Genomic DNA, 27,736 nt, shown 5'->3' with positions numbered 1-27,736 from the left:
AGTTTATGGACAGGGGGAAATTAGAGTGTCAGGATAGCCTATGGCAAAGTCCCAGTAAAGCAAGGGCTTTGGAAGTGCATTGGTTGCACAACAAAACAAATGATCAAAGCATACCACATTCGTTTTCACCATGCATGTAGACTTTCCAGTTGACCGAGCAGCACCTCCCACGATTTGCTAAACCCATCCTCATGCACCATTTGGAATCGTGAAAAGCCTTTTGTCTTTTTGCATTTCTGTACTTTTACCCACGCACTAAAACAGCAATATGGAGCGCTTCACGGATTTGTGTGTCATCCTTTCGCAGGGGCCATGCTAATCTTCTCTGTATCGATCCAATTTTAGTATATGTGCCACCGTAGCGAGCACGGACGAGTGGACAGGCTCAGGGCATATGTACGCCTCGAGTCCCAGCAATGTTCCTCCAAGGTGGTGGGACCTGGAGAGCCATGTTCCCACTTGTATGCCGTGCACTACAGAGCTTTGGCCCTGTCAGTGCTAGGCACACTGATTGATGCAGTAGGTCACCAAGTTTATGGACAGGGGGAAATTAGAGTGTCAGGATAGCCTATGGCAAAGTCCCAGTAAAGCAAGGGCTTTGGAAGTGCATTGGTTGCACAACAAAGCAAACGATCAAAGCATCCCACATTCGTTTTCACCATGCATGTAGACTTTCCAGTTGACCCAGCAGCACCTCCCACGATTTGCTAAACTCATCCTCATGCACCATTTGGAATCGTGAAAAGCCTTTTGTCTTTTTGCATTTCTGTACTTTTACCCACGCACTAAAACAGCATTATGGAGCACTTCACGGATTTGCGTGTCATCCTTTCGCAGGGGCCATGCTAATCTTCTCTGTATCAATCCAATTTTAGTATATGTGCCACCGTAGCGAGCACAGACCAGTGGTCAGGCTCAGTGCATATTTACGCCTCGAGTCCCAGCAATGTTCCTCCAGGGTGGTGGGAACCGGAGAGCCATGTTCCCACTTGTATGCCGTGCACTACAGAGCTTTGGCCCTGTCAGTGCTAGGCACACTGATTGATGCAGTAGGTCACCAAGTTTATGGACAGGGGGAAATTAGAGTGTCAGGATAGCCTATGGCAAAGTCCCAGTAAAGCAAGGGCTTTGGAAGTGCATTGGTTGCACAACAAAGCAAACGATCAAAGCATCCCACATTCGTTTTCACCATGCATGTAGACTTTCCAGTTGACCCAGCAGCACCTCCCACGATTTGCTAAACCCATCCTCATGCACCATTTGGAATCGTGAAAAGCCTTTTGTCTTTTTTCATTTCTGTACTTTTACCCACGCACTAAAACAGCATTATGGAGCGCTTCACGGATTTGCGTGTCATCCTTTCGCAGGGGCCATGCTAATCTTCTCTGTATCGATCCAATTTTAGTATATGTGCCACCGTAGCGAGCACGGACGAGTGGACAGGCTCAGGGCATATGTACGCCTCGAGTCCCAGCAATGTTCCTCCAAGGTGGTGGGACCTGGAGAGCCATATTCCCACTTGTATGCCGTGCACTACAGAGCTTTGGCCCTGTCAGTGCTAGGCACACTGATTGATGCAGTAGGTCACCAAGTTTATGGACAGGGGGAAATTAGAGTGTCAGGATAGCCTATGGCAAAGTCCCAGTAAAGCAAGGGCTTTGGAAGTGCATTGGTTGCACAACAAAGCAAACGATCAAAGCATCCCACATTCGTTTTCACCATGCATGTAGAATTTCCAGTTGACCCAGCAGCACCTCCCACGATTTGCTAAACCCATCCTCATGCACCATTTGGAATCATGAAAAGCCTTTTGTCTTTTTTCATTTCTGTACTTTTACCCACGCACTAAAACAGCAATATGGAGCGCTTCACGGATTTGCGTGTCATCCTTTCGCAGGGGCCATGCTAATCTTCTCTGTATCGATCCAATTTTAGTATATGTGCCACCGTAGCAAGCACAGACCAGCGGTCAGGCTCAGGGCATATGTACGCCTCGAGTCCCAGCAATGTTCCTTCAAGGTGGTGGGACCCGAAGAGCCATGTTCCCACTTGTATGCCGTGCACTACAGAGCTTTGGCCCTGTCAGTGCTAGGCACACTGATTGATGCAGTAGGTCACCAAGTTTATGGACAGGGGGAAATTAGAGTGTCAGGATAGCCTATGGCAAAGTCCCAGTAAAGCAAGGGCTTTGAAAGTGCATTGGTTGCACAACAAAACAAATGATCAAAGCATCCCACATTCGTTTTCACCATGCATGTAGACTTTCCAGTTGACCCAGCAGCACCTCCCACGATTTGCTAAACCCATCCTCATGCACCATTTGGAATCGTGAAAAGCCTTTTGTCTTTTTGCATTTCTGTACTTTTACCCACGCACTAAAACAGCAATATGGAGCGCTTCACGGATTTGCGTGTCATCCTTTCGCAGGGGCCATGCTAATCTTCTCTGTATCGATCCAATTTTAGTATATGTGCCACCGTAGCGAGCACGGACGAGTGGACAGGCTCAGGGCATATGTACGCCTCGAGTCCCAGCAATGTTCCTCCAAGGTGGTGGGACCTGGAGAGCCATGTTCCCACTTGTATGCCGTGCACTACAGAGCTTTGGCCCTGTCAGTGCTAGGCACACTGATTGATGCAGTAGGTCACCAAGTTTATGGACAGGGGGAAATTAGAGTGTCAGGATAGCCTATGGCAAAGTCCCACTAAAGCAAGGGCTTTGGAAGTGCATTAGCACAACAAAACAAACGATCAAAGCATCCCACATTCGTTTTCACCATGCATGTAGACTTTCCAGTTGACCCAGCAGCACCTCCCACGATTTGCTAAACCCATCCTCATGCACCATTTGGAATCGTGAAAAGCCTTTTGTCTTTTTTCATTTCTGTACTTTTACCCACGCACTAAAACAGCAATATGGAGCGCTTCACGGATTTGCGTGTCATCCTTTCGCAGGGGCCATGCTAATCTTCTCTGTATCGATCCAATTTTAGTATATGTGCCACCGTAGCGAGCACAGATCAGCAGTCAGGCTCAGGGCATATGTACGCCTCGAGTCCCAGCAATGTTCCTCCAAGGTGGTGGGACCTGGAGAGCCATGTTCCCACTTGTATGCCGTGCACTACAGAGCTTTGGCCCTGTCAGTGCTAGGCACACTGATTGATGCAGTAGGTCACCAAGTTTATGGACAGGGGGAAATTAGAGTGTCAGGATAGCCTATGGCAAAGTCCCAGTAAAGCAAGGGCTTTGAAAGTGCATTGGTTGCACAACAAAACAAATGATCAAAGCATCCCACATTCGTTTTCACCATGCATGTAGACTTTCCAGTTGACCCAGCAGCACCTCCCACGATTTGCTAAACCCATCCTCATGCACCATTTGGAATCGTGAAAAGCCTTTTGTCTTTTTGCATTTCTGTACTTTTACCCACGCACTAAATCAGCAATATGGAGCGCTTCACGGATTTGCGTGTCATCCTTTCGCAGGGGCCATGCTAATCTTCTCTGTATCGATCCAATTTTAGTATATGTGCCACCGTAGCGAGCACGGACGAGTGGACAGGCTCAGGGCATATGTACGCCTCGAGTCCCAGCAATGTTCCTCCAAGGTGGTGGGACCTGGAGAGCCATGTTCCCACTTGTATGCCGTGCACTACAGAGCTTTGGCCCTGTCAGTGCTAGGCACACTGATTGATGCAGTAGGTCACCAAGTTTATGGACAGGGGGAAATTAGAGTGTCAGGATAGCCTATGGCAAAGTCCCACTAAAGCAAGGGCTTTGGAAGTGCATTAGCACAACAAAACAAACGATCAAAGCATCCCACATTCGTTTTCACCATGCATGTAGACTTTCCAGTTGACCCAGCAGCACCTCCCACGATTTGCTAAACCCATCCTCATGCACCATTTGGAATCGTGAAAAGCCTTTTGTCTTTTTGCATTTCTGTACTTTTACCCACGCACTAAATCAGCAATATGGAGCGCTTCATGGATTTGCGTGTCATCCTTTCGCAGGGGCCATGCTAATCTTCTCTGTATCGATCCAATTTTAGTATATGTGCCACCGTAGCGAGCACGGACGAGTAGACAGGCTCAGGGCATATGTACGCCTCGAGTCCCAGCAATGTTCCTCCAAGGTGGTGGGACCTGGAGAGCCATGTTCCCACTTGTATGCCGTGCACTACAGAGCTTTGGCCCTGTCAGTGCTAGGCACACTGATTGATGCAGTAGGTCACCAAGTTTATGGACGGGGGAAATTAGAGTGTCAGGATAGCCTATGGCAAAGTCCCAGTAAAGCAAGGGCTTTGGAAGTGCATTGGTTGCACAACAAAGCAAACGATCAAAGCATCTCACATTCGTTTTCACCATGCATGTAGACTTTCCAGTTGACCCAGCAGCACCTCCCACGATTTGCTAAACCCATCCTCATGCACCATTTGGAATCGTGAAAAGCCTTTTGTCTTTTTTTATTTCTGTACTTTTACCCACGCACTAAAACAGCAATATGGAGCGCTTCACGGATTTGCGTGTCATCCTTTCGCAGGGGCCATGCTAATCTTCTCTGTATCGATCCAATTTTAGTATATGTGCCACCGTAGCAAGCACAGACCAGCGGTCAGGCTCAGGGCATATGTACGCCTCGAGTCCCAGCAATGTTCCTTCAAGGTGGTGGGACCCGAAGAGCCATGTTCCCACTTGTATGCCGTGCACTACAGAGCTTTGGCCCTGTCAGTGCTAGGCACACTGATTGATGCAGTAGGTCACCAAGTTTATGGACAGGGGGAAATTAGAGTGTCAGGATAGCCTATGGCAAAGTCCCACTAAAGCAAGGGCTTTGGAAGTGCATTATCACAACAAAACAAACGATCAAAGCATCCAACATTCGTTTTCACCATGCATGTAGACTTTCCAGTTGACCCAGCAGCACCTCCCACGATTTGCTAAACCCATCCTCATGCACCATTTGGAATCGTGAAAAGCCTTTTGTCTTTTTGCATTTCTGTACTTTTACCCACGCACTAAAACAGCAATATGGAGCGCTTCACGGATTTGCGTGTCATCCTTTCGCAGGGGCCATGCTAATCTTCTCTGTATCGATCCAATTTTAGTATATGTGCCACCGTAGCGAGCACAGATCAGCAGTCAGGCTCAGGGCATATGTACGCCTCGAGTCCCAGCAATGTTCCTCCAAGGTGGTGGGACCTGGAGAGCCATGTTCCCACTTGTATGCCGTGCACTACAGAGCTTTGGCCCTGTCAGTGCTAGGCACACTGATTGATGCAGTAGGTCACCAAGTTTATGGACAGGGGGAAATTAGAGTGTCAGGATAGCCTATGGCAAAGTCCCAGTAAAGCAAGGGCTTTGGAAGTGCATTGGTTGCACAACAAAACAAATGATCAAAGCATACCACATTCGTTTTCACCATGCATGTAGACTTTCCAGTTGACCGAGCAGCACCTCCCACGATTTGCTAAACCCATCCTCATGCACCATTTGGAATCGTGAAAAGCCTTTTGTCTTTTTGCATTTCTGTACTTTTACCCACGCACTAAAACAGCAATATGGAGCGCTTCACGGATTTGCGTGTCATCCTTTCGCAGGGGCCATGCTAATCTTCTCTGTATCGATCCAATTTTAGTATATGTGCCACCGTAGCGAGCACGGACGAGTGGACAGGCTCAGGGCATATGTACGCCTCGAGTCCCAGCAATGTTCCTCCAAGGTGGTGGGACCTGGAGAGCCATGTTCCCACTTGTATGCCGTGCACTACAGAGCTTTGGCCCTGTCAGTGCTAGGCACACTGATTGATGCAGTAGGTCACCAAGTTTATGGACAGGGGGAAATTAGAGTGTCAGGATAGCCTATGGCAAAGTCCCAGTAAAGCAAGGGCTTTGGAAGTGCATTGGTTGCACAACAAAGCAAACGATCAAAGCATCCCACATTCGTTTTCACCATGCATGTAGACTTTCCAGTTGACCCAGCAGCACCTCCCACGATTTGCTAAACTCATCCTCATGCACCATTTGGAATCGTGAAAAGCCTTTTGTCTTTTTGCATTTCTGTACTTTTACCCACGCACTAAAACAGCATTATGGAGCACTTCACGGATTTGCGTGTCATCCTTTCGCAGGGGCCATGCTAATCTTCTCTGTATCAATCCAATTTTAGTATATGTGCCACCGTAGCAAGCACAGACCAGTGGTCAGGCTCAGGGCATATTTACGCCTCGAGTCCCAGCAATGTTCCTCCAGGGTGGTGGGAACCGGAGAGCCATGTTCCCACTTGTATGCCGTGCACTACAGAGCTTTGGCCCTGTCAGTGCTAGGCACACTGATTGATGCAGTAGGTCACCAAGTTTATGGACAGGGGGAAATTAGAGTGTCAGGATAGCCTATGGCAAAGTCCCACTAAAGCAAGGGCTTTGGAAGTGCATTAGCACAACAAAACAAACGATCAAAGCATCCCACATTCGTTTTCACCATGCATGTAGACTTTCCAGTTGACCCAGCAGCACCTCCCACGATTTGCTAAACCCATCCTCATGCACCATTTGGAATCGTGAAAAGCCTTTTGTCTTTTTTCATTTCTGTACTTTTACCCACGCACTAAAACAGCATTATGGAGCGCTTCACGGATTTGCGTGTCATCCTTTCGCAGGGGCCATGCTAATCTTCTCTGTATCGATCCAATTTTAGTATATGTGCCACCGTAGCGAGCACGGACGAGTGGACAGGCTCAGGGCATATGTACGCCTCGAGTCCCAGCAATGTTCCTCCAAGGTGGTGGGACCTGGAGAGCCATATTCCCACTTGTATGCCGTGCACTACAGAGCTTTGGCCCTGTCAGTGCTAGGCACACTGATTGATGCAGTAGGTCACCAAGTTTATGGACAGGGGGAAATTAGAGTGTCAGGATAGCCTATGGCAAAGTCCCAGTAAAGCAAGGGCTTTGGAAGTGCATTGGTTGCACAACAAAGCAAACGATCAAAGCATCCCACATTCGTTTTCACCATGCATGTAGAATTTCCAGTTGACCCAGCAGCACCTCCCACGATTTGCTAAACCCATCCTCATGCACCATTTGGAATCATGAAAAGCCTTTTGTCTTTTTTCATTTCTGTACTTTTACCCACGCACTAAAACAGCAATATGGAGCGCTTCACGGATTTGCGTGTCATCCTTTCGCAGGGGCCATGCTAATCTTCTCTGTATCGATCCAATTTTAGTATATGTGCCACCGTAGCAAGCACAGACCAGCGGTCAGGCTCAGGGCATATGTACGCCTCGAGTCCCAGCAATGTTCCTTCAAGGTGGTGGGACCCGAAGAGCCATGTTCCCACTTGTATGCCGTGCACTACAGAGCTTTGGCCCTGTCAGTGCTAGGCACACTGATTGATGCAGTAGGTCACCAAGTTTATGGACAGGGGGAAATTAGAGTGTCAGGATAGCCTATGGCAAAGTCCCACTAAAGCAAGGGCTTTGGAAGTGCATTAGCACAACAAAACAAACGATCAAAGCATCCCACATTCGTTTTCACCATGCATGTAGACTTTCCAGTTGACCCAGCAGCACCTCCCACGATTTGCTAAACCCATCCTCATGCACCATTTGGAATCGTGAAAAGCCTTTTGTCTTTTTTCATTTCTGTACTTTTACCCACGCACTAAAACAGCAATATGGAGCGCTTCACGGATTTGCGTGTCATCCTTTCGCAGGGGCCATGCTAATCTTCTCTGTATCGATCCAATTTTAGTATATGTGCCACCGTAGCGAGCACAGACCAGCGGTCAGGCTCAGGGCATATGTACGCCTCGAGTCCCAGCAATGTTCCTTCAAGGTGGTGGGACCCGAAGAGCCATGTTCCCACTTGTATGCCGTGCACTACAGAGCTTTGGCCCTGTCAGTGCTAGGCACACTGATTGATGCAGTAGGTCACCAAGTTTATGGACAGGGGGAAATTAGAGTGTCAGGATAGCCTATGGCAAAGTCCCACTAAAGCAAGGGCTTTGGAAGTGCATTATCACAACAAAACAAACGATCAAAGCATCCAACATTCGTTTTCACCATGCATGTAGACTTTCCAGTTGACCCAGCAGCACCTCCCACGATTTGCTAAACCCATCCTCATGCACCATTTGGAATCGTGAAAAGCCTTTTGTCTTTTTGCATTTCTGTACTTTTACCCACGCACTAAAACAGCAATATGGATCGCTTCACGGATTTGCGTGTCATCCTTTCGCAGGGGCCATGCTAATCTTCTCTGTATCGATCCAATTTTAGTATATGTGCCACCGTAGCGAGCACAGATCAGCAGTCAGGCTCAGGGCATATGTACGCCTCGAGTCCCAGCAATGTTCCACGAAGGTGGTGGGACCTGGAGAGCCATGTTCCCACTTGTATGCCGTGCACTACAGAGCTTTGGCCCTGTCAGTGCTAGGCACACTGATTGATGCAGTAGGTCACCAAGTTTATGGACAGGGGGAAATTAGAGTGTCAGGATAGCCTATGGCAAAGTCCCAGTAAAGCAAGGGCTTTGGAAGTGCATTGGTTGCACAACAAAACAAATGATCAAAGCATACCACATTCGTTTTCACCATGCATGTAGACTTTCCAGTTGACCGAGCAGCACCTCCCACGATTTGCTAAACCCATCCTCATGCACCATTTGGAATCGTGAAAAGCCTTTTGTCTTTTTGCATTTCTGTACTTTTACCCACGCACTAAAACAGCAATATGGAGCGCTTCACGGATTTGCGTGTCATCCTTTCGCAGGGGCCATGCTAATCTTCTCTGTATCGATCCAATTTTAGTATATGTGCCACCGTAGCGAGCACGGATCAGCAGTCAGGCTCAGGGCATATGTACGCCTCGAGTCCCAGCAATGTTCCTCCAAGGTGGTGGGACCTGGAGAGCCATGTTCCCACTTGTATGCCGTGCACTACAGAGCTTTGGCCCTGTCAGTGCTAGGCACACTGATTGATGCAGTAGGTCACCAAGTTTATGGACAGGGGGAAATTAGAGTGTCAGGATAGCCTATGGCAAAGTCCCAGTAAAGCAAGGGCTTTGGAAGTGCATTGGTTGCACAACAAAGCAAACGATCAAAGCATCCCACATTCGTTTTCACCATGCATGTAGACTTTCCAGTTGACCCAGCAGCACCTCCCACGATTTGCTAAACTCATCCTCATGCACCATTTGGAATCGTGAAAAGCCTTTTGTCTTTTTTCATTTCTGTACTTTTACCCACGCACTAAAACAGCATTATGGAGCGCTTCACGGATTTGCGTGTCATCCTTTCGCAGGGGCCATGCTAATCTTCTCTGTATCGATCCAATTTTAGTATATGTGCCACCGTAGCGAGCACGGACGAGTAGACAGGCTCAGGGCATATGTACGCCTCGAGTCCCAGCAATGTTCCTCCAAGGTGGTGGGACCTGGAGAGCCATGTTCCCACTTGTATGCCGTGCACTACAGAGCTTTGGCCCTGTCAGTGCTAGGCACACTGATTGATGCAGTAGGTCACCAAGTTTATGGACGGGGGGAAATTAGAGTGTCAGGATAGCCTATGGCAAAGTCCCAGTAAAGCAAGGGCTTTGGAAGTGCATTGGTTGCACAACAAAGCAAACGATCAAAGCATCTCACATTCGTTTTCACCATGCATGTAGACTTTCCAGTTGACCCAGCAGCACCTCCCACGATTTGCTAAACCCATCCTCATGCACCATTTGGAATCGTGAAAAGCCTTTTGTCTTTTTTCATTTCTGTACTTTTACCCACGCACTAAAACAGCAATATGGAGCGCTTCACGGATTTGCGTGTCATCCTTTCGCAGGGGCCATGCTAATCTTCTCTGTATCGATCCAATTTTAGTATATGTGCCACCGTAGCAAGCACAGACCAGCGATCAGGCTCAGGGCATATGTACGCCTCGAGTCCCAGCAATGTTCCTTCAAGGTGGTGGGACCCGAAGAGCCATGTTCCCACTTGTATGCCGTGCACTACAGAGCTTTGGCCCTGTCAGTGCTAGGCACACTGATTGATGCAGTAGGTCACCAAGTTTATGGACAGGGGGAAATTAGAGTGTCAGGATAGCCTATGGCAAAGTCCCACTAAAGCAAGGGCTTTGGAAGTGCATTATCACAACAAAACAAACGATCAAAGCATCCAACATTCGTTTTCACCATGCATGTAGACTTTCCAGTTGACCCAGCAGCACCTCCCACGATTTGCTAAACCCATCCTCATGCACCATTTGGAATCGTGAAAAGCCTTTTGTCTTTTTGCATTTCTGTACTTTTACCCACGCACTAAAACAGCAATATGGAGCGCTTCACGGATTTGCGTGTCATCCTTTCGCAGGGGCCATGCTAATCTTCTCTGTATCGATCCAATTTTAGTATATGTGCCACCGTAGCGAGCACAGATCAGCAGTCAGGCTCAGGGCATATGTACGCCTCGAGTCCCAGCAATGTTCCTCCAAGGTGGTGGGACCTGGAGAGCCATGTTCCCACTTGTATGCCGTGCACTACAGAGCTTTGGCCCTGTCAGTGCTAGGCACACTGATTGATGCAGTAGGTCACCAAGTTTATGGACAGGGGGAAATTAGAGTGTCAGGATAGCCTATGGCAAAGTCCCAGTAAAGCAAGGGCTTTGGAAGTGCATTGGTTGCACAACAAAACAAATGATCAAAGCATACCACATTCGTTTTCACCATGCATGTAGACTTTCCAGTTGACCGAGCAGCACCTCCCACGATTTGCTAAACCCATCCTCATGCACCATTTGGAATCGTGAAAAGCCTTTTGTCTTTTTGCATTTCTGTACTTTTACCCACGCACTAAAACAGCAATATGGAGCGCTTCACGGATTTGCGTGTCATCCTTTCGCAGGGGCCATGCTAATCTTCTCTGTATCGATCCAATTTTAGTATATGTGCCACCGTAGCGAGCACGGACGAGTGGACAGGCTCAGGGCATATGTACGCCTCGAGTCCCAGCAATGTTCCTCCAAGGTGGTGGGACCTGGAGAGCCATGTTCCCACTTGTATGCCGTGCACTACAGAGCTTTGGCCCTGTCAGTGCTAGGCACACTGATTGATGCAGTAGGTCACCAAGTTTATGGACAGGGGGAAATTAGAGTGTCAGGATAGCCTATGGCAAAGTCCCAGTAAAGCAAGGGCTTTGAAAGTGCATTGGTTGCACAACAAAACAAATGATCAAAGCATCCCACATTCGTTTTCACCATGCATGTAGACTTTCCAGTTGACCCAGCAGCACCTCCCACGATTTGCTAAACCCATCCTCATGCACCATTTGGAATCGTGAAAAGCCTTTTGTCTTTTTGCATTTCTGTACTTTTACCCACGCACTAAATCAGCAATATGGAGCGCTTCACGGATTTGCGTGTCATCCTTTCGCAGGGGCCATGCTAATCTTCTCTGTATCGATCCAATTTTAGTATATGTGCCACCGTAGCGAGCACGGACGAGTGGACAGGCTCAGGGCATATGTACGCCTCGAGTCCCAGCAATGTTCCTCCAAGGTGGTGGGACCTGGAGAGCCATGTTCCCACTTGTATGCCGTGCACTACAGAGCTTTGGCCCTGTCAGTGCTAGGCACACTGATTGATGCAGTAGGTCACCAAGTTTATGGACAGGGGGAAATTAGAGTGTCAGGATAGCCTATGGCAAAGTCCCACTAAAGCAAGGGCTTTGGAAGTGCATTAGCACAACAAAACAAACGATCAAAGCATCCCACATTCGTTTTCACCATGCATGTAGACTTTCCAGTTGACCCAGCAGCACCTCCCACGATTTGCTAAACCCATCCTCATGCACCATTTGGAATCGTGAAAAGCCTTTTGTCTTTTTGCATTTCTGTACTTTTACCCACGCACTAAATCAGCAATATGGAGCGCTTCATGGATTTGCGTGTCATCCTTTCGCAGGGGCCATGCTAATCTTCTCTGTATCGATCCAATTTTAGTATATGTGCCACCGTAGCGAGCACGGACGAGTAGACAGGCTCAGGGCATATGTACGCCTCGAGTCCCAGCAATGTTCCTCCAAGGTGGTGGGACCTGGAGAGCCATGTTCCCACTTGTATGCCGTGCACTACAGAGCTTTGGCCCTGTCAGTGCTAGGCACACTGATTGATGCAGTAGGTCACCAAGTTTATGGACGGGGGAAATTAGAGTGTCAGGATAGCCTATGGCAAAGTCCCAGTAAAGCAAGGGCTTTGGAAGTGCATTGGTTGCACAACAAAGCAAACGATCAAAGCATCTCACATTCGTTTTCACCATGCATGTAGACTTTCCAGTTGACCCAGCAGCACCTCCCACGATTTGCTAAACCCATCCTCATGCACCATTTGGAATCGTGAAAAGCCTTTTGTCTTTTTTTATTTCTGTACTTTTACCCACGCACTAAAACAGCAATATGGAGCGCTTCACGGATTTGCGTGTCATCCTTTCGCAGGGGCCATGCTAATCTTCTCTGTATCGATCCAATTTTAGTATATGTGCCACCGTAGCAAGCACAGACCAGCGGTCAGGCTCAGGGCATATGTACGCCTCGAGTCCCAGCAATGTTCCTTCAAGGTGGTGGGACCCGAAGAGCCATGTTCCCACTTGTATGCCGTGCACTACAGAGCTTTGGCCCTGTCAGTGCTAGGCACACTGATTGATGCAGTAGGTCACCAAGTTTATGGACAGGGGGAAATTAGAGTGTCAGGATAGCCTATGGCAAAGTCCCACTAAAGCAAGGGCTTTGGAAGTGCATTATCACAACAAAACAAACGATCAAAGCATCCAACATTCGTTTTCACCATGCATGTAGACTTTCCAGTTGACCCAGCAGCACCTCCCACGATTTGCTAAACCCATCCTCATGCACCATTTGGAATCGTGAAAAGCCTTTTGTCTTTTTGCATTTCTGTACTTTTACCCACGCACTAAAACAGCAATATGGAGCGCTTCACGGATTTGCGTGTCATCCTTTCGCAGGGGCCATGCTAATCTTCTCTGTATCGATCCAATTTTAGTATATGTGCCACCGTAGCGAGCACAGATCAGCAGTCAGGCTCAGGGCATATGTACGCCTCGAGTCCCAGCAATGTTCCTCCAAGGTGGTGGGACCTGGAGAGCCATGTTCCCACTTGTATGCCGTGCACTACAGAGCTTTGGCCCTGTCAGTGCTAGGCACACTGATTGATGCAGTAGGTCACCAAGTTTATGGACAGGGGGAAATTAGAGTGTCAGGATAGCCTATGGCAAAGTCCCAGTAAAGCAAGGGCTTTGGAAGTGCATTGGTTGCACAACAAAGCAAACGATCAAAGCATCCCACATTCGTTTTCACCATGCATGTAGACTTTCCAGTTGACCCAGCAGCACCTCCCACGATTTGCTAAACTCATCCTCATGCACCATTTGGAATCGTGAAAAGCCTTTTGTCTTTTTGCATTTCTGTACTTTTACCCACGCACTAAAACAGCATTATGGAGCACTTCACGGATTTGCGTGTCATCCTTTCGCAGGGGCCATGCTAATCTTCTCTGTATCAATCCAATTTTAGTATATGTGCCACCGTAGCAAGCACAGACCAGTGGTCAGGCTCAGGGCATATTTACGCCTCGAGTCCCAGCAATGTTCCTCCAGGGTGGTGGGAACCGGAGAGCCATGTTCCCACTTGTATGCCGTGCACTACAGAGCTTTGGCCCTGTCAGTGCTAGGCACACTGATTGATGCAGTAGGTCACCAAGTTTATGGACAGGGGGAAATTAGAGTGTCAGGATAGCCTATGGCAAAGTCCCACTAAAGCAAGGGCTTTGGAAGTGCATTAGCACAACAAAACAAACGATCAAAGCATCCCACATTCGTTTTCACCATGCATGTAGACTTTCCAGTTGACCCAGCAGCACCTCCCACGATTTGCTAAACCCATCCTCATGCACCATTTGGAATCGTGAAAAGCCTTTTGTCTTTTTTCATTTCTGTACTTTTACCCACGCACTAAAACAGCATTATGGAGCGCTTCACGGATTTGCGTGTCATCCTTTCGCAGGGGCCATGCTAATCTTCTCTGTATCGATCCAATTTTAGTATATGTGCCACCGTAGCGAGCACGGACGAGTGGACAGGCTCAGGGCATATGTACGCCTCGAGTCCCAGCAATGTTCCTCCAAGGTGGTGGGACCTGGAGAGCCATATTCCCACTTGTATGCCGTGCACTACAGAGCTTTGGCCCTGTCAGTGCTAGGCACACTGATTGATGCAGTAGGTCACCAAGTTTATGGACAGGGGGAAATTAGAGTGTCAGGATAGCCTATGGCAAAGTCCCAGTAAAGCAAGGGCTTTGGAAGTGCATTGGTTGCACAACAAAGCAAACGATCAAAGCATCCCACATTCGTTTTCACCATGCATGTAGAATTTCCAGTTGACCCAGCAGCACCTCCCACGATTTGCTAAACCCATCCTCATGCACCATTTGGAATCATGAAAAGCCTTTTGTCTTTTTTCATTTCTGTACTTTTACCCACGCACTAAAACAGCAATATGGAGCGCTTCACGGATTTGCGTGTCATCCTTTCGCAGGGGCCATGCTAATCTTCTCTGTATCGATCCAATTTTAGTATATGTGCCACCGTAGCAAGCACAGACCAGCGGTCAGGCTCAGGGCATATGTACGCCTCGAGTCCCAGCAATGTTCCTTCAAGGTGGTGGGACCCGAAGAGCCATGTTCCCACTTGTATGCCGTGCACTACAGAGCTTTGGCCCTGTCAGTGCTAGGCACACTGATTGATGCAGTAGGTCACCAAGTTTATGGACAGGGGGAAATTAGAGTGTCAGGATAGCCTATGGCAAAGTCCCACTAAAGCAAGGGCTTTGGAAGTGCATTAGCACAACAAAACAAACGATCAAAGCATCCCACATTCGTTTTCACCATGCATGTAGACTTTCCAGTTGACCCAGCAGCACCTCCCACGATTTGCTAAACCCATCCTCATGCACCATTTGGAATCGTGAAAAGCCTTTTGTCTTTTTTCATTTCTGTACTTTTACCCACGCACTAAAACAGCAATATGGAGCGCTTCACGGATTTGCGTGTCATCCTTTCGCAGGGGCCATGCTAATCTTCTCTGTATCGATCCAATTTTAGTATATGTGCCACCGTAGCAAGCACAGACCAGCGATCAGGCTCAGGGCATATGTACGCCTCGAGTCCCAGCAATGTTCCTTCAAGGTGGTGGGACCCGAAGAGCCATGTTCCCACTTGTATGCCGTGCACTACAGAGCTTTGGCCCTGTCAGTGCTAGGCACACTGATTGATGCAGTAGGTCACCAAGTTTATGGACAGGGGGAAATTAGAGTGTCAGGATAGCCTATGGCAAAGTCCCACTAAAGCAAGGGCTTTGGAAGTGCATTATCACAACAAAACAAACGATCAAAGCATCCAACATTCGTTTTCACCATGCATGTAGACTTTCCAGTTGACCCAGCAGCACCTCCCACGATTTGCTAAACCCATCCTCATGCACCATTTGGAATCGTGAAAAGCCTTTTGTCTTTTTGCATTTCTGTACTTTTACCCACGCACTAAAACAGCAATATGGATCGCTTCACGGATTTGCGTGTCATCCTTTCGCAGGGGCCATGCTAATCTTCTCTGTATCGATCCAATTTTAGTATATGTGCCACCGTAGCGAGCACAGATCAGCAGTCAGGCTCAGGGCATATGTACGCCTCGAGTCCCAGCAATGTTCCACGAAGGTGGTGGGACCTGGAGAGCCATGTTCCCACTTGTATGCCGTGCACTACAGAGCTTTGGCCCTGTCAGTGCTAGGCACACTGATTGATGCAGTAGGTCACCAAGTTTATGGACAGGGGGAAATTAGAGTGTCAGGATAGCCTATGGCAAAGTCCCAGTAAAGCAAGGGCTTTGGAAGTGCATTGGTTGCACAACAAAACAAATGATCAAAGCATACCACATTCGTTTTCACCATGCATGTAGACTTTCCAGTTGACCGAGCAGCACCTCCCACGATTTGCTAAACCCATCCTCATGCACCATTTGGAATCGTGAAAAGCCTTTTGTCTTTTTGCATTTCTGTACTTTTACCCACGCACTAAAACAGCAATATGGAGCGCTTCACGGATTTGCGTGTCATCCTTTCGCAGGGGCCATGCTAATCTTCTCTGTATCGATCCAATTTTAGTATATGTGCCACCGTAGCGAGCACGGATCAGCAGTCAGGCTCAGGGCATATGTACGCCTCGAGTCCCAGCAATGTTCCTCCAAGGTGGTGGGACCTGGAGAGCCATGTTCCCACTTGTATGCCGTGCACTACAGAGCTTTGGCCCTGTCAGTGCTAGGCACACTGATTGATGCAGTAGGTCACCAAGTTTATGGACAGGGGGAAATTAGAGTGTCAGGATAGCCTATGGCAAAGTCCCAGTAAAGCAAGGGCTTTGGAAGTGCATTGGTTGCACAACAAAGCAAACGATCAAAGCATCCCACATTCGTTTTCACCATGCATGTAGACTTTCCAGTTGACCCAGCAGCACCTCCCACGATTTGCTAAACTCATCCTCATGCACCATTTGGAATCGTGAAAAGCCTTTTGTCTTTTTTCATTTCTGTACTTTTACCCACGCACTAAAACAGCATTATGGAGCGCTTCACGGATTTGCGTGTCATCCTTTCGCAGGGGCCATGCTAATCTTCTCTGTATCGATCCAATTTTAGTATATGTGCCACCGTAGCAAGCACAGACCAGCGATCAGGCTCAGGGCATATGTACGCCTCGAGTCCCAGCAATGTTCCTTCAAGGTGGTGGGACCCGAAGAGCCATGTTCCCACTTGTATGCCGTGCACTACAGAGCTTTGGCCCTGTCAGTGCTAGGCACACTGATTGATGCAGTAGGTCACCAAGTTTATGGACAGGGGGAAATTAGAGTGTCAGGATAGCCTATGGCAAAGTCCCACTAAAGCAAGGGCTTTGGAAGTGCATTATCACAACAAAACAAACGATCAAAGCATCCAACATTCGTTTTCACCATGCATGTAGACTTTCCAGTTGACCCAGCAGCACCTCCCACGATTTGCTAAACCCATCCTCATGCACCATTTGGAATCGTGAAAAGCCTTTTGTCTTTTTGCATTTCTGTACTTTTACCCACGCACTAAAACAGCAATATGGAGCGCTTCACGGATTTGCGTGTCATCCTTTCGCAGGGGCCATGCTAATCTTCTCTGTATCGATCCAATTTTAGTATATGTGCCACCGTAGCGAGCACAGATCAGCAGTCAGGCTCAGGGCATATGTACGCCTCGAGTCCCAGCAATGTTCCTCCAAGGTGGTGGGACCTGGAGAGCCATGTTCCCACTTGTATGCCGTGCACTACAGAGCTTTGGCCCTGTCAGTGCTAGGCACACTGATTGATGCAGTAGGTCACCAAGTTTATGGACAGGGGGAAATTAGAGTGTCAGGATAGCCTATGGCAAAGTCCCAGTAAAGCAAGGGCTTTGGAAGTGCATTGGTTGCACAACAAAACAAATGATCAAAGCATACCACATTCGTTTTCACCATGCATGTAGACTTTCCAGTTGACCGAGCAGCACCTCCCACGATTTGCTAAACCCATCCTCATGCACCATTTGGAATCGTGAAAAGCCTTTTGTCTTTTTGCATTTCTGTACTTTTACCCACGCACTAAAACAGCAATATGGAGCGCTTCACGGATTTGCGTGTCATCCTTTCGCAGGGGCCATGCTAATCTTCTCTGTATCGATCCAATTTTAGTATATGTGCCACCGTAGCGAGCACGGACGAGTGGACAGGCTCAGGGCATATGTACGCCTCGAGTCCCAGCAATGTTCCTCCAAGGTGGTGGGACCTGGAGAGCCATGTTCCCACTTGTATGCCGTGCACTACAGAGCTTTGGCCCTGTCAGTGCTAGGCACACTGATTGATGCAGTAGGTCACCAAGTTTATGGACAGGGGGAAATTAGAGTGTCAGGATAGCCTATGGCAAAGTCCCAGTAAAGCAAGGGCTTTGGAAGTGCATTGGTTGCACAACAAAGCAAACGATCAAAGCATCCCACATTCGTTTTCACCATGCATGTAGACTTTCCAGTTGACCCAGCAGCACCTCCCACGATTTGCTAAACTCATCCTCATGCACCATTTGGAATCGTGAAAAGCCTTTTGTCTTTTTGCATTTCTGTACTTTTACCCACGCACTAAAACAGCATTATGGAGCACTTCACGGATTTGCGTGTCATCCTTTCGCAGGGGCCATGCTAATCTTCTCTGTATCAATCCAATTTTAGTATATGTGCCACCGTAGCGAGCACAGACCAGTGGTCAGGCTCAGGGAATATTTACGCCTCGAGTCCCAGCAATGTTCCTCCAGGGTGGTGGGAACCGGAGAGCCATGTTCCCACTTGTATGCCGTGCACTACAGAGCTTTGGCCCTGTCAGTGCTAGGCACACTGATTGATGCAGTAGGTCACCAAGTTTATGGACAGGGGGAAATTAGAGTGTCAGGATAGCCTATGGCAAAGTCCCAGTAAAGCAAGGGCTTTGGAAGTGCATTGGTTGCACAACAAAGCAAACGATCAAAGCATCCCACATTCGTTTTCACCATGCATGTAGACTTTCCAGTTGACCCAGCAGCACCTCCCACGATTTGCTAAACCCATCCTCATGCACCATTTGGAATCGTGAAAAGCCTTTTGTCTTTTTTCATTTCTGTACTTTTACCCACGCACTAAAACAGCAATATGGAGCGCTTCACGGATTTGCGTGTCATCTTTTCGCAGGGGCCATGCTAATCTTCTCTGTATCGATCCAATTTTAGTATATGTGCCACCGTAGCAAGCACAGACCAGCGGTCAGGCTCAGGGCATATGTACGCCTCGAGTCCCAGCAATGTTCCTTCAAGGTGGTGGGACCCGAAGAGCCATGTTCCCACTTGTATGCCGTGCACTACAGAGCTTTGGCCCTGTCAGTGCTAGGCACACTGATTGATGCAGTAGGTCACCAAGTTTATGGACAGGGGGAAATTAGAGTGTCAGGATAGCCTATGGCAAAGTCCCAGTAAAGCAAGGGCTTTGAAAGTGCATTGGTTGCACAACAAAACAAATGATCAAAGCATCCCACATTCGTTTTCACCATGCATGTAGACTTTCCAGTTGACCCAGCAGCACCTCCCACGATTTGCTAAACCCATCCTCATGCACCATTTGGAATCGAGAAAAGCCTTTTGTCTTTTTGCATTTCTGTACTTTTACCCACGCACTAAATCAGCAATATGGAGCGCTTCACGGATTTGCGTGTCATCCTTTCGCAGGGGCCATGCTAATCTTCTCTGTATCGATCCAATTTTAGTATATGTGCCACCGTAGCGAGCACGGACGAGTGGACAGGCTCAGGGCATATGTACGCCTCGAGTCCCAGCAATGTTCCTCCAAGGTGGTGGGACCTGGAGAGCCATGTTCCCACTTGTATGCCGTGCACTACAGAGCTTTGGCCCTGTCAGTGCTAGGCACACTGATTGATGCAGTAGGTCACCAAGTTTATGGACGGGGGGAAATTAGAGTGTCAGGATAGCCTATGGCAAAGTCCCAGTAAAGCAAGGGCTTTGGAAGTGCATTGGTTGCACAACAAAGCAAACGATCAAAGCATCTCACATTCGTTTTCACCATGCATGTAGACTTTCCAGTTGACCCAGCAGCACCTCCCACGATTTGCTAAACCCATCCTCATGCACCATTTGGAATCGTGAAAAGCCTTTTGTCTTTTTTCATTTCTGTACTTTTACCCACGCACTAAAACAGCAATATGGAGCGCTTCACGGATTTGCGTGTCATCCTTTCGCAGGGGCCATGCTAATCTTCTCTGTATCGATCCAATTTTAGTATATGTGCCACCGTAGCAAGCACAGACCAGCGGTCAGGATCAGGGCATATGTACGCCTCGAGTCCCAGCAATGTTCCTTCAAGGTGGTGGGACCCGAAGAGCCATGTTCCCACTTGTATGCCGTGCACTACAGAGCTTTGGCCCTGTCAGTGCTAGGCACACTGATTGATGCAGTAGGTCACCAAGTTTATGGACAGGGGGAAATTAGAGTGTCAGGATAGCCTATGGCAAAGTCCCACTAAAGCAAGGGCTTTGGAAGTGCATTAGCACAACAAAACAAACGATCAAAGCATCCCACATTCGTTTTCACCATGCATGTAGACTTTCCAGTTGACCCAGCAGCACCTCCCACGATTTGCTAAACCCATCCTCATGCACCATTTGGAATCGTGAAAAGCCTTTTGTCATTTTTCATTTCTGTACTTTTACCCACGCACTAAAACAGCAATATGGAGCGCTTCACGGATTTGCGTGTCATCCTTTCGCAGGGGCCATGCTAATCTTCTCTGTATCGATCCAATTTTAGTATATGTGCCACCGTAGCGAGCACAGATCAGCAGTCAGGCTCAGGGCATATGTACGCCTCGAGTCCCAGCAATGTTCCTCCAAGGTGGTGGGACCTGGAGAGCCATGTTCCCACTTGTATGCCGTGCACTACAGAGCTTTGGCCCTGTCAGTGCTAGGCACACTGATTGATGCAGTAGGTCACCAAGTTTATGGACAGGGGGAAATTAGAGTGTCAGGATAGCCTATGGCAAAGTCCCAGTAAAGCAAGGGCTTTGAAAGTGCATTGGTTGCACAACAAAACAAATGATCAAAGCATCCCACATTCGTTTTCACCATGCATGTAGACTTTCCAGTTGACCCAGCAGCACCTCCCACGATTTGCTAAACCCATCCTCATGCACCATTTGGAATCGTGAAAAGCCTTTTGTCTTTTTGCATTTCTGTACTTTTACCCACGCACTAAAACAACAATATGGAGCGCTTCACGGATTTGCGTGTCATCCTTTCGCAGGGGCCATGCTAATCTTCTCTGTATCGATCCAATTTTAGTATATGTGCCACCGTAGCGAGCACGGACGAGTGGACAGGCTCAGGGCATATGTATGCCTCGAGTCCCAGCAATGTTCCTCCAAGGTGGTGGGACCTGGAGAGCCATGTTCCCACTTGTATGCCGTGCACTACAGAGCTTTGGCCCTGTCAGTGCTAGGCACACTGATTGATGCAGTAGGTCACCAAGTTTATGGACGGGGGGAATTTAGAGTGTCAGGATAGCCTATGGCAATCCCACTAAAGCAAGGGCTTTGGAAGTGCATTAGCACAACAAAACATATGATCAAAGCATCCCACATTCGTTGTCACCATGCATGTAGACTTTCCAGTTGACCCAGCAGCACCTCCCACGATTTGCTAAACCCATCGTCATGCACCATTTGGAAACGTGAAAAGCCTTTTGTCTTTTTTCATTTCTGTACTTTTACCCACGCACTAAAAAAGCAATATGGAGCGCTTCACGGATTTGCGTGTCATCCTTTCGCAGGGGCCATGCTAATCTTCTCTGTATCGATCCAATTTTAGTATATGTGCCACCGTAGCGAGCACAGATCAGCAGTCAGGCTCAGGGCATATGTACGCCTTGAGTCCCAGCAATGTTCCTCCAAGGTGGTGGGACCTGGAGAGCCATGTTCCCACTTGTATGCCGTGCACTACAGAGCTTTGGCCCTGTCAGTGCTAGGCACACTGATTGATGCAGTAGGTCACCAAGTTTATGGACAGGGGGAAATTAGAGTGTCAGGATAGCCTATGGCAAAGTCCCAGTAAAGCAAGGGCTTTGAAAGTGCATTGGTTGCACAACAAAACAAATGATCAAAGCATCCCACATTCGTTTTCACCATGCATGTAGACTTTCCAGTTGACCCAGCAGCACCTCCCACGATTTGCTAAACCCATCCTCATGCACCATTTGGAATCGAGAAAAGCCTTTTGTCTTTTTGCATTTCTGTACTTTTACCCACGCACTAAATCAGCAATATGGAGCGCTTCACGGATTTGCGTGTCATCCTTTCGCAGGGGCCATGCTAATCTTCTCTGTATCGATCCAATTTTAGTATATGTGCCACCGTAGCGAGCACGGACGAGTGGACAGGCTCAGGGCATATGTACGCCTCGAGTCCCAGCAATGTTCCTCCAAGGTGGTGGGACCTGGAGAGCCATGTTCCCACTTGTATGCCGTGCACTACAGAGCTTTGGCCCTGTCAGTGCTAGGCACACTGATTGATGCAGTAGGTCACCAAGTTTATGGACGGGGGGAAATTAGAGTGTCAGGATAGCCTATGGCAAAGTCCCAGTAAAGCAAGGGCTTTGGAAGTGCATTGGTTGCACAACAAAGCAAACGATCAAAGCATCTCACATTCGTTTTCACCATGCATGTAGACTTTCCAGTTGACCCAGCAGCACCTCCCACGATTTGCTAAACCCATCCTCATGCACCATTTGGAATCGTGAAAAGCCTTTTGTCTTTTTTCATTTCTGTACTTTTACCCACGCACTAAAACAGCAATATGGAGCGCTTCACGGATTTGCGTGTCATCCTTTCGCAGGGGCCATGCTAATCTTCTCTGTATCGATCCAATTTTAGTATATGTGCCACCGTAGCAAGCACAGACCAGCGGTCAGGCTCAGGGCATATGTACGCCTCGAGTCCCAGCAATGTTCCTTCAAGGTGGTGGGACCCGAAGAGCCATGTTCCCACTTGTATGCCGTGCACTACAGAGCTTTGGCCCTGTCAGTGCTAGGCACACTGATTGATGCAGTAGGTCACCAAGTTTATGGACAGGGGGAAATTAGAGTGTCAGGATAGCCTATGGCAAAGTCCCACTAAAGCAAGGGCTTTGGAAGTGCATTAGCACAACAAAACAAACGATCAAAGCATCCCACATTCGTTTTCACCATGCATGTAGACTTTCCAGTTGACCCAGCAGCACCTCCCACGATTTGCTAAACCCATCCTCATGCACCATTTGGAATCGTGAAAAGCCTTTTGTCTTTTTTCATTTCTGTACTTTTACCCACGCACTAAAACAGCAATATGGAGCGCTTCACGGATTTGCGTGTCATCCTTTCGCAGGGGCCATGCTAATCTTCTCTGTATCGATCCAATTTTAGTATATGTGCCACCGTAGCGAGCACAGATCAGCAGTCAGGCTCAGGGCATATGTACGCCTCGAGTCCCAGCAATGTTCCTCCAAGGTGGTGGGACCTGGAGAGCCATGTTCCCACTTGTATGCCGTGCACTACAGAGCTTTGGCCCTGTCAGTGCTAGGCACACTGATTGATGCAGTAGGTCACCAAGTTTATGGACAGGGGGAAATTAGAGTGTCAGGATAGCCTATGGCAAAGTCCCAGTAAAGCAAGGGCTTTGAAAGTGCATTGGTTGCACAACAAAACAAATGATCAAAGCATCCCACATTCGTTTTCACCATGCATGTAGACTTTCCAGTTGACCCAGCAGCACCTCCCACGATTTGCTAAACCCATCCTCATGCACCATTTGGAATCGAGAAAAGCCTTTTGTCTTTTTGCATTTCTGTACTTTTACCCACGCACTAAATCAGCAATATGGAGCGCTTCACGGATTTGCGTGTCATCCTTTCGCAGGGGCCATGCTAATCTTCTCTGTATCGATCCAATTTTAGTATATGTGCCACCGTAGCGAGCACGGACGAGTGGACAGGCTCAGGGCATATGTACGCCTCGAGTCCCAGCAATGTTCCTCCAAGGTGGTGGGACCTGGAGAGCCATGTTCCCACTTGTATGCCGTGCACTACAGAGCTTTGGCCCTGTCAGTGCTAGGCACACTGATTGATGCAGTAGGTCACCAAGTTTATGGACGGGGGGAAATTAGAGTGTCAGGATAGCCTATGGCAAAGTCCCAGTAAAGCAAGGGCTTTGGAAGTGCATTGGTTGCACAACAAAGCAAACGATCAAAGCATCTCACATTCGTTTTCACCATGCATGTAGACTTTCCAGTTGACCCAGCAGCACCTCCCACGATTTGCTAAACCCATCCTCATGCACCATTTGGAATCGTGAAAAGCCTTTTGTCTTTTTTCATTTCTGTACTTTTACCCACGCACTAAAACAGCAATATGGAGCGCTTCACGGATTTGCGTGTCATCCTTTCGCAGGGGCCATGCTAATCTTCTCTGTATCGATCCAATTTTAGTATATGTGCCACCGTAGCAAGCACAGACCAGCGGTCAGGCTCAGGGCATATGTACGCCTCGAGTCCCAGCAATGTTCCTTCAAGGTGGTGGGACCCGAAGAGCCATGTTCCCACTTGTATGCCGTGCACTACAGAGCTTTGGCCCTGTCAGTGCTAGGCACACTGATTGATGCAGTAGGTCACCAAGTTTATGGACAGGGGGAAATTAGAGTGTCAGGATAGCCTATGGCAAAGTCCCACTAAAGCAAGGGCTTTGGAAGTGCATTAGCACAACAAAACAAACGATCAAAGCATCCCACATTCGTTTTCACCATGCATGTAGACTTTCCAGTTGACCCAGCAGCACCTCCCACGATTTGCTAAACCCATCCTCATGCACCATTTGGAATCGTGAAAAGCCTTTTGTCTTTTTTCATTTCTGTACTTTTACCCACGCACTAAAACAGCAATATGGAGCGCTTCACGGATTTGCGTGTCATCCTTTCGCAGGGGCCATGCTAATCTTCTCTGTATCGATCCAATTTTAGTATATGTGCCACCGTAGCGAGCACAGATCAGCAGTCAGGCTCAGGGCATATGTACGCCTCGAGTCCCAGCAATGTTCCTCCAAGGTGGTGGGACCTGGAGAGCCATGTTCCCACTTGTATGCCGTGCACTACAGAGCTTTGGTCCTGTCAGTGCTAGGCACACTGATTGATGCAGTAGGTCACCAAGTTTAAAGACTGGGGAAATTAGAGTGTCAGGTTAGCCTATGGCAAAGTCCCACTAAAGCAAGGGCTTTGGAAGTGCATTGGTTGCACAACAAAACAAACGATCAAAGCATCCCACATTCGTTTTCACCATGCATGTAGACTTTCCAGTTGACCCAGTAGCACCTCCCATGATTTGCTAAACCCATCCTCATGCACCATTTGGAATCGTGGAAAGCCTTTTGTCTTTTTTCATTTCTGTACTTTTACCCACGCACTAAAACAGCAATATGGAGCGCTTCACGGATTTGCGTGTCATCCTTTCGCAGGGGCCATGCTAATCTTCTCTGTATCGATCCAATTTTAGTATATGTGCCACCGTAGCGAGCACAGATGAGTGAACAGGCTCAGGGCATATGTACGCCTCGAGTCCCAGCAATGTTCCTCCAAGGTGGTGGGACCTGGAGAGCCATGTTCCCACTTGTATGCCGTGCACTACAGAGCTTTGGCCCTGTCAGTGCTAGGCACACTGATTGTTGCAGTAGGTCACCAAGTTTATGGACAGGGGGAAATTAGAGTGTCAGGATAGCCTATGGCAAAGTCCCACTAAAGCAAGGGCTTTGGAAGTGCATTGGTTGCACAACAAAACAAACGATCAAAGCATCCCACATTCGTTTTCACCATGCATGTAGACTTTCCAGTTGACCCAGCAGCACCTCCCACGATTTGCTAAACCCATCCTCATGCACCATTTGGAATCGTGAAAAGCCTTTTGTCTTTTTTCATTTCTGTACTTTTACCCACGCACTAAAACAGCAATATGGAGCACTTCACGGATTTGCGTGTCATCCTTTCGCCTCTTGCGGGAGAATCTTCGGTTCCCTTCCCGTTCCACAGTTCTACTTTCCCTTCTTCCTGATTGGCCCGACGTCTGGCTCGGGATTGGTCGACGCAAAGTTCCACAAAGCGTGCTTCCGAATTTGGTCATGTCATGTAGCGTGCCGTTGGCTCTTTGAGAAAGTTCCACTGAACGTGCGCTCCGATTGGCCGCTGGGCGGGACCTCCAGGAAGCGCGATTTATAAAGCGGTGCAGTGGATAGAGGAAGTTAAAAAAGGAGACAAAACAGACTATAAAGACGACAAGCTTTGTTGTAAATGTTTATTTTGTTTGACTAAAAAATAGATACATGTACATATATACATGTATATGTTTTAGGGCTTTATGATAGCATAGAAAAACGCGATTATTTCTAAAATAACATTTCCCTAGAAAAATGCATTTTTTTCTGTGTTATTAAATCATTTACTTAATAATATTAAGTGGTTAAAAGATATTGTTCAGATGCAATTAACTCTAATTCTAAAAATTATAAGTCTAATAACACTGTCAAGGTGCAAACATTTAGTCTTTAAAACAACTAAGCAAGATAAATGTTTATTTTGTATAAAACAAATAGAAATATACATGTACAAGTTGTAGGGCTTTATGATAGCATAGAAAATGCTATTATTTCTAAAATAACATTAATGATATCATAGAAAATGCTATTATTTCTAAAATAACATTTATGATAGCATAGAAAATGCTATGATTTCTAAGAAAACATTTCCCTACAAAAATGCATTTTTTATCTGTGTTATTAAATCTTTTACTTAAAAAAATTAAACAGTTAAAAGATATTGTTCAGATGCAAATAACTAATTCTAAAAATTAAGTCTAAGTCTAAAAACACTGTAAAGGTGCAAACATCATTTTTTTTTAAACAAATAAGCAAGATATTCTGACTCTGATTGGCTGTTGTCATTTTCTTTTTTCTTCTTAACTTCTGCTATTAGTGTTTATTTACAGCTCTGGGTTAAGCTTTGAGCTGCTCTAGCAAATAGCCGAGCAGCAACTACTGGGAAGGTAGTTTAAAAAATAATAATTTATCATACGTTTGTGATTTTTTTTTATTTTTAAATATTGCATAAACTGTCGTGATAATAAAATAATTTTACGCTATATTGTACTGCCCTAATATGTTCAAAGTATAAATAGTTATATATTTTGTGTAAATAAACATTTTTTCTATTTTATTTCTAATCTCTGTGTACATTTTAGCTTTTTTTTAAAGATTTGTTCAGTAGCTACAGTGTCCCAAGAGTGGGTTATCTGTTGTGACTCGAATAACTTTACACAATATTTATATTACACTTTACATCATTTTTTCTATTCATTTATTGCAAACAAGTGTTAAAGGATAAAATAAACCTTGCAAAAATACACTGCGTACATATTCATGTGGTTGCTTTTTATGTTATCATTGTGTAATTTAAAGTATGGTAATATTAGGGTTCTGTATATTATTCATAAACAAGTTATAAACTCTAGTTTAGCTAACAGTAAAAATAAAATGGTATAAAATTATATTGTAAATTAAATTTAGGTAAATATTCAATGTAAATGCAATAACACCTAAAAATAATATGTGTATATGTAAATATAACTGTAAACATTGATGTAAATGAAATATTTTAAAATATATTTAACTGAATTTTTAAATAATTTATTAAACTTTAAAAAAATGACAAACCTATTTAAATATCAATGCCTGAAATTTAAATTTGAAAGTATTTTAATATAATATTTCTTATATCCTACAACCTAATATTTTAGGTACTATATTTAGTTTAATCAGTTGTTTAAATATTTTATTATGTGTTATTTAATATTAATAAATAAGTTACCTGAACATTACGGTCAATATAATTGACAAAATTCTAAAACATTTAAAAGTCAATATTTCAGTATGTTTATTATTGAACTATTAAAATATTTTATTTCTTAAAAGGTGTAAAATATAAGTCCTGATTATAAAAACATTTTATCTAACTGACATGCAATTCAAAAAAGCTATATTTAGT

The 27,736-nt window shown here is 46.6% G+C and overlaps 48 non-coding genes across 48 annotated transcripts; all 48 read right to left on the bottom strand.

Moving 5' to 3' along the window:
- Window positions 1-262: 262 nt before the first annotated feature.
- Window positions 263-369, bottom strand: LOC137494597 (U6 spliceosomal RNA). Its single transcript, XR_011014543.2, has one exon. It is a non-coding gene; the product is annotated as a U6 spliceosomal RNA (small nuclear RNA).
- A 423-nt stretch (window positions 370-792) lies between these two features.
- Window positions 793-899, bottom strand: LOC137494876 (U6 spliceosomal RNA). The gene has a single exon (XR_011014820.2). It is a non-coding gene; the product is annotated as a U6 spliceosomal RNA (small nuclear RNA).
- A 423-nt stretch (window positions 900-1,322) lies between these two features.
- On the bottom strand, window positions 1,323-1,429 carry LOC137494981 (U6 spliceosomal RNA). The gene has a single exon (XR_011014925.2). It is a non-coding gene; the product is annotated as a U6 spliceosomal RNA (small nuclear RNA).
- A 423-nt stretch (window positions 1,430-1,852) lies between these two features.
- LOC137494935 (U6 spliceosomal RNA) lies at window positions 1,853-1,959 on the bottom strand. The gene has a single exon (XR_011014879.2). It is a non-coding gene; the product is annotated as a U6 spliceosomal RNA (small nuclear RNA).
- A 423-nt stretch (window positions 1,960-2,382) lies between these two features.
- On the bottom strand, window positions 2,383-2,489 carry LOC137494598 (U6 spliceosomal RNA). Its single transcript, XR_011014544.1, has one exon. It is a non-coding gene; the product is annotated as a U6 spliceosomal RNA (small nuclear RNA).
- Window positions 2,490-2,909: 420 nt separating this feature from the next.
- On the bottom strand, window positions 2,910-3,016 carry LOC137494599 (U6 spliceosomal RNA). Its single transcript, XR_011014545.1, has one exon. It is a non-coding gene; the product is annotated as a U6 spliceosomal RNA (small nuclear RNA).
- Window positions 3,017-3,439: 423 nt separating this feature from the next.
- On the bottom strand, window positions 3,440-3,546 carry LOC137494600 (U6 spliceosomal RNA). The gene has a single exon (XR_011014546.1). It is a non-coding gene; the product is annotated as a U6 spliceosomal RNA (small nuclear RNA).
- Window positions 3,547-3,966: 420 nt separating this feature from the next.
- On the bottom strand, window positions 3,967-4,073 carry LOC137494881 (U6 spliceosomal RNA). The gene has a single exon (XR_011014825.1). It is a non-coding gene; the product is annotated as a U6 spliceosomal RNA (small nuclear RNA).
- A 422-nt stretch (window positions 4,074-4,495) lies between these two features.
- On the bottom strand, window positions 4,496-4,602 carry LOC137494790 (U6 spliceosomal RNA). The gene has a single exon (XR_011014736.1). It is a non-coding gene; the product is annotated as a U6 spliceosomal RNA (small nuclear RNA).
- A 420-nt stretch (window positions 4,603-5,022) lies between these two features.
- Window positions 5,023-5,129, bottom strand: LOC137494601 (U6 spliceosomal RNA). Its single transcript, XR_011014547.1, has one exon. It is a non-coding gene; the product is annotated as a U6 spliceosomal RNA (small nuclear RNA).
- Window positions 5,130-5,552: 423 nt separating this feature from the next.
- Window positions 5,553-5,659, bottom strand: LOC137494992 (U6 spliceosomal RNA). Its single transcript, XR_011014936.2, has one exon. It is a non-coding gene; the product is annotated as a U6 spliceosomal RNA (small nuclear RNA).
- A 423-nt stretch (window positions 5,660-6,082) lies between these two features.
- Window positions 6,083-6,189, bottom strand: LOC137494936 (U6 spliceosomal RNA). Its single transcript, XR_011014880.2, has one exon. It is a non-coding gene; the product is annotated as a U6 spliceosomal RNA (small nuclear RNA).
- A 420-nt stretch (window positions 6,190-6,609) lies between these two features.
- Window positions 6,610-6,716, bottom strand: LOC137494791 (U6 spliceosomal RNA). The gene has a single exon (XR_011014737.2). It is a non-coding gene; the product is annotated as a U6 spliceosomal RNA (small nuclear RNA).
- Window positions 6,717-7,139: 423 nt separating this feature from the next.
- Window positions 7,140-7,246, bottom strand: LOC137494793 (U6 spliceosomal RNA). The gene has a single exon (XR_011014739.1). It is a non-coding gene; the product is annotated as a U6 spliceosomal RNA (small nuclear RNA).
- Window positions 7,247-7,666: 420 nt separating this feature from the next.
- Window positions 7,667-7,773, bottom strand: LOC137494794 (U6 spliceosomal RNA). Its single transcript, XR_011014740.2, has one exon. It is a non-coding gene; the product is annotated as a U6 spliceosomal RNA (small nuclear RNA).
- A 420-nt stretch (window positions 7,774-8,193) lies between these two features.
- Window positions 8,194-8,300, bottom strand: LOC137494603 (U6 spliceosomal RNA). The gene has a single exon (XR_011014549.2). It is a non-coding gene; the product is annotated as a U6 spliceosomal RNA (small nuclear RNA).
- A 423-nt stretch (window positions 8,301-8,723) lies between these two features.
- LOC137494604 (U6 spliceosomal RNA) lies at window positions 8,724-8,830 on the bottom strand. Its single transcript, XR_011014550.1, has one exon. It is a non-coding gene; the product is annotated as a U6 spliceosomal RNA (small nuclear RNA).
- Window positions 8,831-9,253: 423 nt separating this feature from the next.
- Window positions 9,254-9,360, bottom strand: LOC137494982 (U6 spliceosomal RNA). Its single transcript, XR_011014926.2, has one exon. It is a non-coding gene; the product is annotated as a U6 spliceosomal RNA (small nuclear RNA).
- A 423-nt stretch (window positions 9,361-9,783) lies between these two features.
- On the bottom strand, window positions 9,784-9,890 carry LOC137494999 (U6 spliceosomal RNA). Its single transcript, XR_011014943.2, has one exon. It is a non-coding gene; the product is annotated as a U6 spliceosomal RNA (small nuclear RNA).
- A 420-nt stretch (window positions 9,891-10,310) lies between these two features.
- LOC137494605 (U6 spliceosomal RNA) lies at window positions 10,311-10,417 on the bottom strand. Its single transcript, XR_011014551.1, has one exon. It is a non-coding gene; the product is annotated as a U6 spliceosomal RNA (small nuclear RNA).
- Window positions 10,418-10,840: 423 nt separating this feature from the next.
- On the bottom strand, window positions 10,841-10,947 carry LOC137494795 (U6 spliceosomal RNA). Its single transcript, XR_011014741.2, has one exon. It is a non-coding gene; the product is annotated as a U6 spliceosomal RNA (small nuclear RNA).
- Window positions 10,948-11,370: 423 nt separating this feature from the next.
- On the bottom strand, window positions 11,371-11,477 carry LOC137494606 (U6 spliceosomal RNA). The gene has a single exon (XR_011014552.1). It is a non-coding gene; the product is annotated as a U6 spliceosomal RNA (small nuclear RNA).
- Window positions 11,478-11,897: 420 nt separating this feature from the next.
- Window positions 11,898-12,004, bottom strand: LOC137494607 (U6 spliceosomal RNA). The gene has a single exon (XR_011014553.2). It is a non-coding gene; the product is annotated as a U6 spliceosomal RNA (small nuclear RNA).
- A 422-nt stretch (window positions 12,005-12,426) lies between these two features.
- LOC137494608 (U6 spliceosomal RNA) lies at window positions 12,427-12,533 on the bottom strand. The gene has a single exon (XR_011014554.2). It is a non-coding gene; the product is annotated as a U6 spliceosomal RNA (small nuclear RNA).
- Window positions 12,534-12,953: 420 nt separating this feature from the next.
- LOC137494882 (U6 spliceosomal RNA) lies at window positions 12,954-13,060 on the bottom strand. Its single transcript, XR_011014826.2, has one exon. It is a non-coding gene; the product is annotated as a U6 spliceosomal RNA (small nuclear RNA).
- Window positions 13,061-13,483: 423 nt separating this feature from the next.
- LOC137494796 (U6 spliceosomal RNA) lies at window positions 13,484-13,590 on the bottom strand. The gene has a single exon (XR_011014742.2). It is a non-coding gene; the product is annotated as a U6 spliceosomal RNA (small nuclear RNA).
- Window positions 13,591-14,010: 420 nt separating this feature from the next.
- LOC137494609 (U6 spliceosomal RNA) lies at window positions 14,011-14,117 on the bottom strand. The gene has a single exon (XR_011014555.2). It is a non-coding gene; the product is annotated as a U6 spliceosomal RNA (small nuclear RNA).
- Window positions 14,118-14,540: 423 nt separating this feature from the next.
- Window positions 14,541-14,647, bottom strand: LOC137494993 (U6 spliceosomal RNA). The gene has a single exon (XR_011014937.2). It is a non-coding gene; the product is annotated as a U6 spliceosomal RNA (small nuclear RNA).
- Window positions 14,648-15,067: 420 nt separating this feature from the next.
- On the bottom strand, window positions 15,068-15,174 carry LOC137494937 (U6 spliceosomal RNA). Its single transcript, XR_011014881.2, has one exon. It is a non-coding gene; the product is annotated as a U6 spliceosomal RNA (small nuclear RNA).
- Window positions 15,175-15,594: 420 nt separating this feature from the next.
- On the bottom strand, window positions 15,595-15,701 carry LOC137494797 (U6 spliceosomal RNA). The gene has a single exon (XR_011014743.2). It is a non-coding gene; the product is annotated as a U6 spliceosomal RNA (small nuclear RNA).
- A 423-nt stretch (window positions 15,702-16,124) lies between these two features.
- LOC137494798 (U6 spliceosomal RNA) lies at window positions 16,125-16,231 on the bottom strand. The gene has a single exon (XR_011014744.2). It is a non-coding gene; the product is annotated as a U6 spliceosomal RNA (small nuclear RNA).
- Window positions 16,232-16,654: 423 nt separating this feature from the next.
- On the bottom strand, window positions 16,655-16,761 carry LOC137494610 (U6 spliceosomal RNA). Its single transcript, XR_011014556.2, has one exon. It is a non-coding gene; the product is annotated as a U6 spliceosomal RNA (small nuclear RNA).
- A 420-nt stretch (window positions 16,762-17,181) lies between these two features.
- Window positions 17,182-17,288, bottom strand: LOC137494938 (U6 spliceosomal RNA). The gene has a single exon (XR_011014882.2). It is a non-coding gene; the product is annotated as a U6 spliceosomal RNA (small nuclear RNA).
- A 423-nt stretch (window positions 17,289-17,711) lies between these two features.
- Window positions 17,712-17,818, bottom strand: LOC137494799 (U6 spliceosomal RNA). The gene has a single exon (XR_011014745.2). It is a non-coding gene; the product is annotated as a U6 spliceosomal RNA (small nuclear RNA).
- Window positions 17,819-18,241: 423 nt separating this feature from the next.
- LOC137494611 (U6 spliceosomal RNA) lies at window positions 18,242-18,348 on the bottom strand. The gene has a single exon (XR_011014557.2). It is a non-coding gene; the product is annotated as a U6 spliceosomal RNA (small nuclear RNA).
- Window positions 18,349-18,771: 423 nt separating this feature from the next.
- Window positions 18,772-18,878, bottom strand: LOC137494612 (U6 spliceosomal RNA). Its single transcript, XR_011014558.2, has one exon. It is a non-coding gene; the product is annotated as a U6 spliceosomal RNA (small nuclear RNA).
- A 423-nt stretch (window positions 18,879-19,301) lies between these two features.
- On the bottom strand, window positions 19,302-19,408 carry LOC137494983 (U6 spliceosomal RNA). Its single transcript, XR_011014927.2, has one exon. It is a non-coding gene; the product is annotated as a U6 spliceosomal RNA (small nuclear RNA).
- A 423-nt stretch (window positions 19,409-19,831) lies between these two features.
- On the bottom strand, window positions 19,832-19,938 carry LOC137495000 (U6 spliceosomal RNA). The gene has a single exon (XR_011014944.2). It is a non-coding gene; the product is annotated as a U6 spliceosomal RNA (small nuclear RNA).
- Window positions 19,939-20,358: 420 nt separating this feature from the next.
- Window positions 20,359-20,465, bottom strand: LOC137494614 (U6 spliceosomal RNA). The gene has a single exon (XR_011014560.1). It is a non-coding gene; the product is annotated as a U6 spliceosomal RNA (small nuclear RNA).
- A 423-nt stretch (window positions 20,466-20,888) lies between these two features.
- Window positions 20,889-20,995, bottom strand: LOC137494800 (U6 spliceosomal RNA). The gene has a single exon (XR_011014746.2). It is a non-coding gene; the product is annotated as a U6 spliceosomal RNA (small nuclear RNA).
- A 418-nt stretch (window positions 20,996-21,413) lies between these two features.
- On the bottom strand, window positions 21,414-21,520 carry LOC137494615 (U6 spliceosomal RNA). Its single transcript, XR_011014561.1, has one exon. It is a non-coding gene; the product is annotated as a U6 spliceosomal RNA (small nuclear RNA).
- Window positions 21,521-21,943: 423 nt separating this feature from the next.
- LOC137494516 (U6 spliceosomal RNA) lies at window positions 21,944-22,050 on the bottom strand. The gene has a single exon (XR_011014462.2). It is a non-coding gene; the product is annotated as a U6 spliceosomal RNA (small nuclear RNA).
- A 423-nt stretch (window positions 22,051-22,473) lies between these two features.
- On the bottom strand, window positions 22,474-22,580 carry LOC137494801 (U6 spliceosomal RNA). The gene has a single exon (XR_011014747.1). It is a non-coding gene; the product is annotated as a U6 spliceosomal RNA (small nuclear RNA).
- A 420-nt stretch (window positions 22,581-23,000) lies between these two features.
- LOC137494616 (U6 spliceosomal RNA) lies at window positions 23,001-23,107 on the bottom strand. Its single transcript, XR_011014562.1, has one exon. It is a non-coding gene; the product is annotated as a U6 spliceosomal RNA (small nuclear RNA).
- Window positions 23,108-23,530: 423 nt separating this feature from the next.
- Window positions 23,531-23,637, bottom strand: LOC137494617 (U6 spliceosomal RNA). Its single transcript, XR_011014563.1, has one exon. It is a non-coding gene; the product is annotated as a U6 spliceosomal RNA (small nuclear RNA).
- A 423-nt stretch (window positions 23,638-24,060) lies between these two features.
- LOC137494802 (U6 spliceosomal RNA) lies at window positions 24,061-24,167 on the bottom strand. Its single transcript, XR_011014748.1, has one exon. It is a non-coding gene; the product is annotated as a U6 spliceosomal RNA (small nuclear RNA).
- Window positions 24,168-24,587: 420 nt separating this feature from the next.
- LOC137494618 (U6 spliceosomal RNA) lies at window positions 24,588-24,694 on the bottom strand. The gene has a single exon (XR_011014564.1). It is a non-coding gene; the product is annotated as a U6 spliceosomal RNA (small nuclear RNA).
- A 422-nt stretch (window positions 24,695-25,116) lies between these two features.
- On the bottom strand, window positions 25,117-25,223 carry LOC137494620 (U6 spliceosomal RNA). Its single transcript, XR_011014566.1, has one exon. It is a non-coding gene; the product is annotated as a U6 spliceosomal RNA (small nuclear RNA).
- Window positions 25,224-27,736: the final 2,513 nt, after the last annotated feature.

Source organism: Danio rerio, chromosome 4 (assembly GCF_049306965.1).
Source record: "Danio rerio strain Tuebingen ecotype United States chromosome 4, GRCz12tu, whole genome shotgun sequence".
Lineage (NCBI taxonomy): Eukaryota > Metazoa > Chordata > Actinopteri > Cypriniformes > Danionidae > Danio > Danio rerio.
The sequence above is the reverse complement of the archived record's forward strand: the minus strand, read 5'-3'. Positions and strand labels throughout refer to the sequence as shown.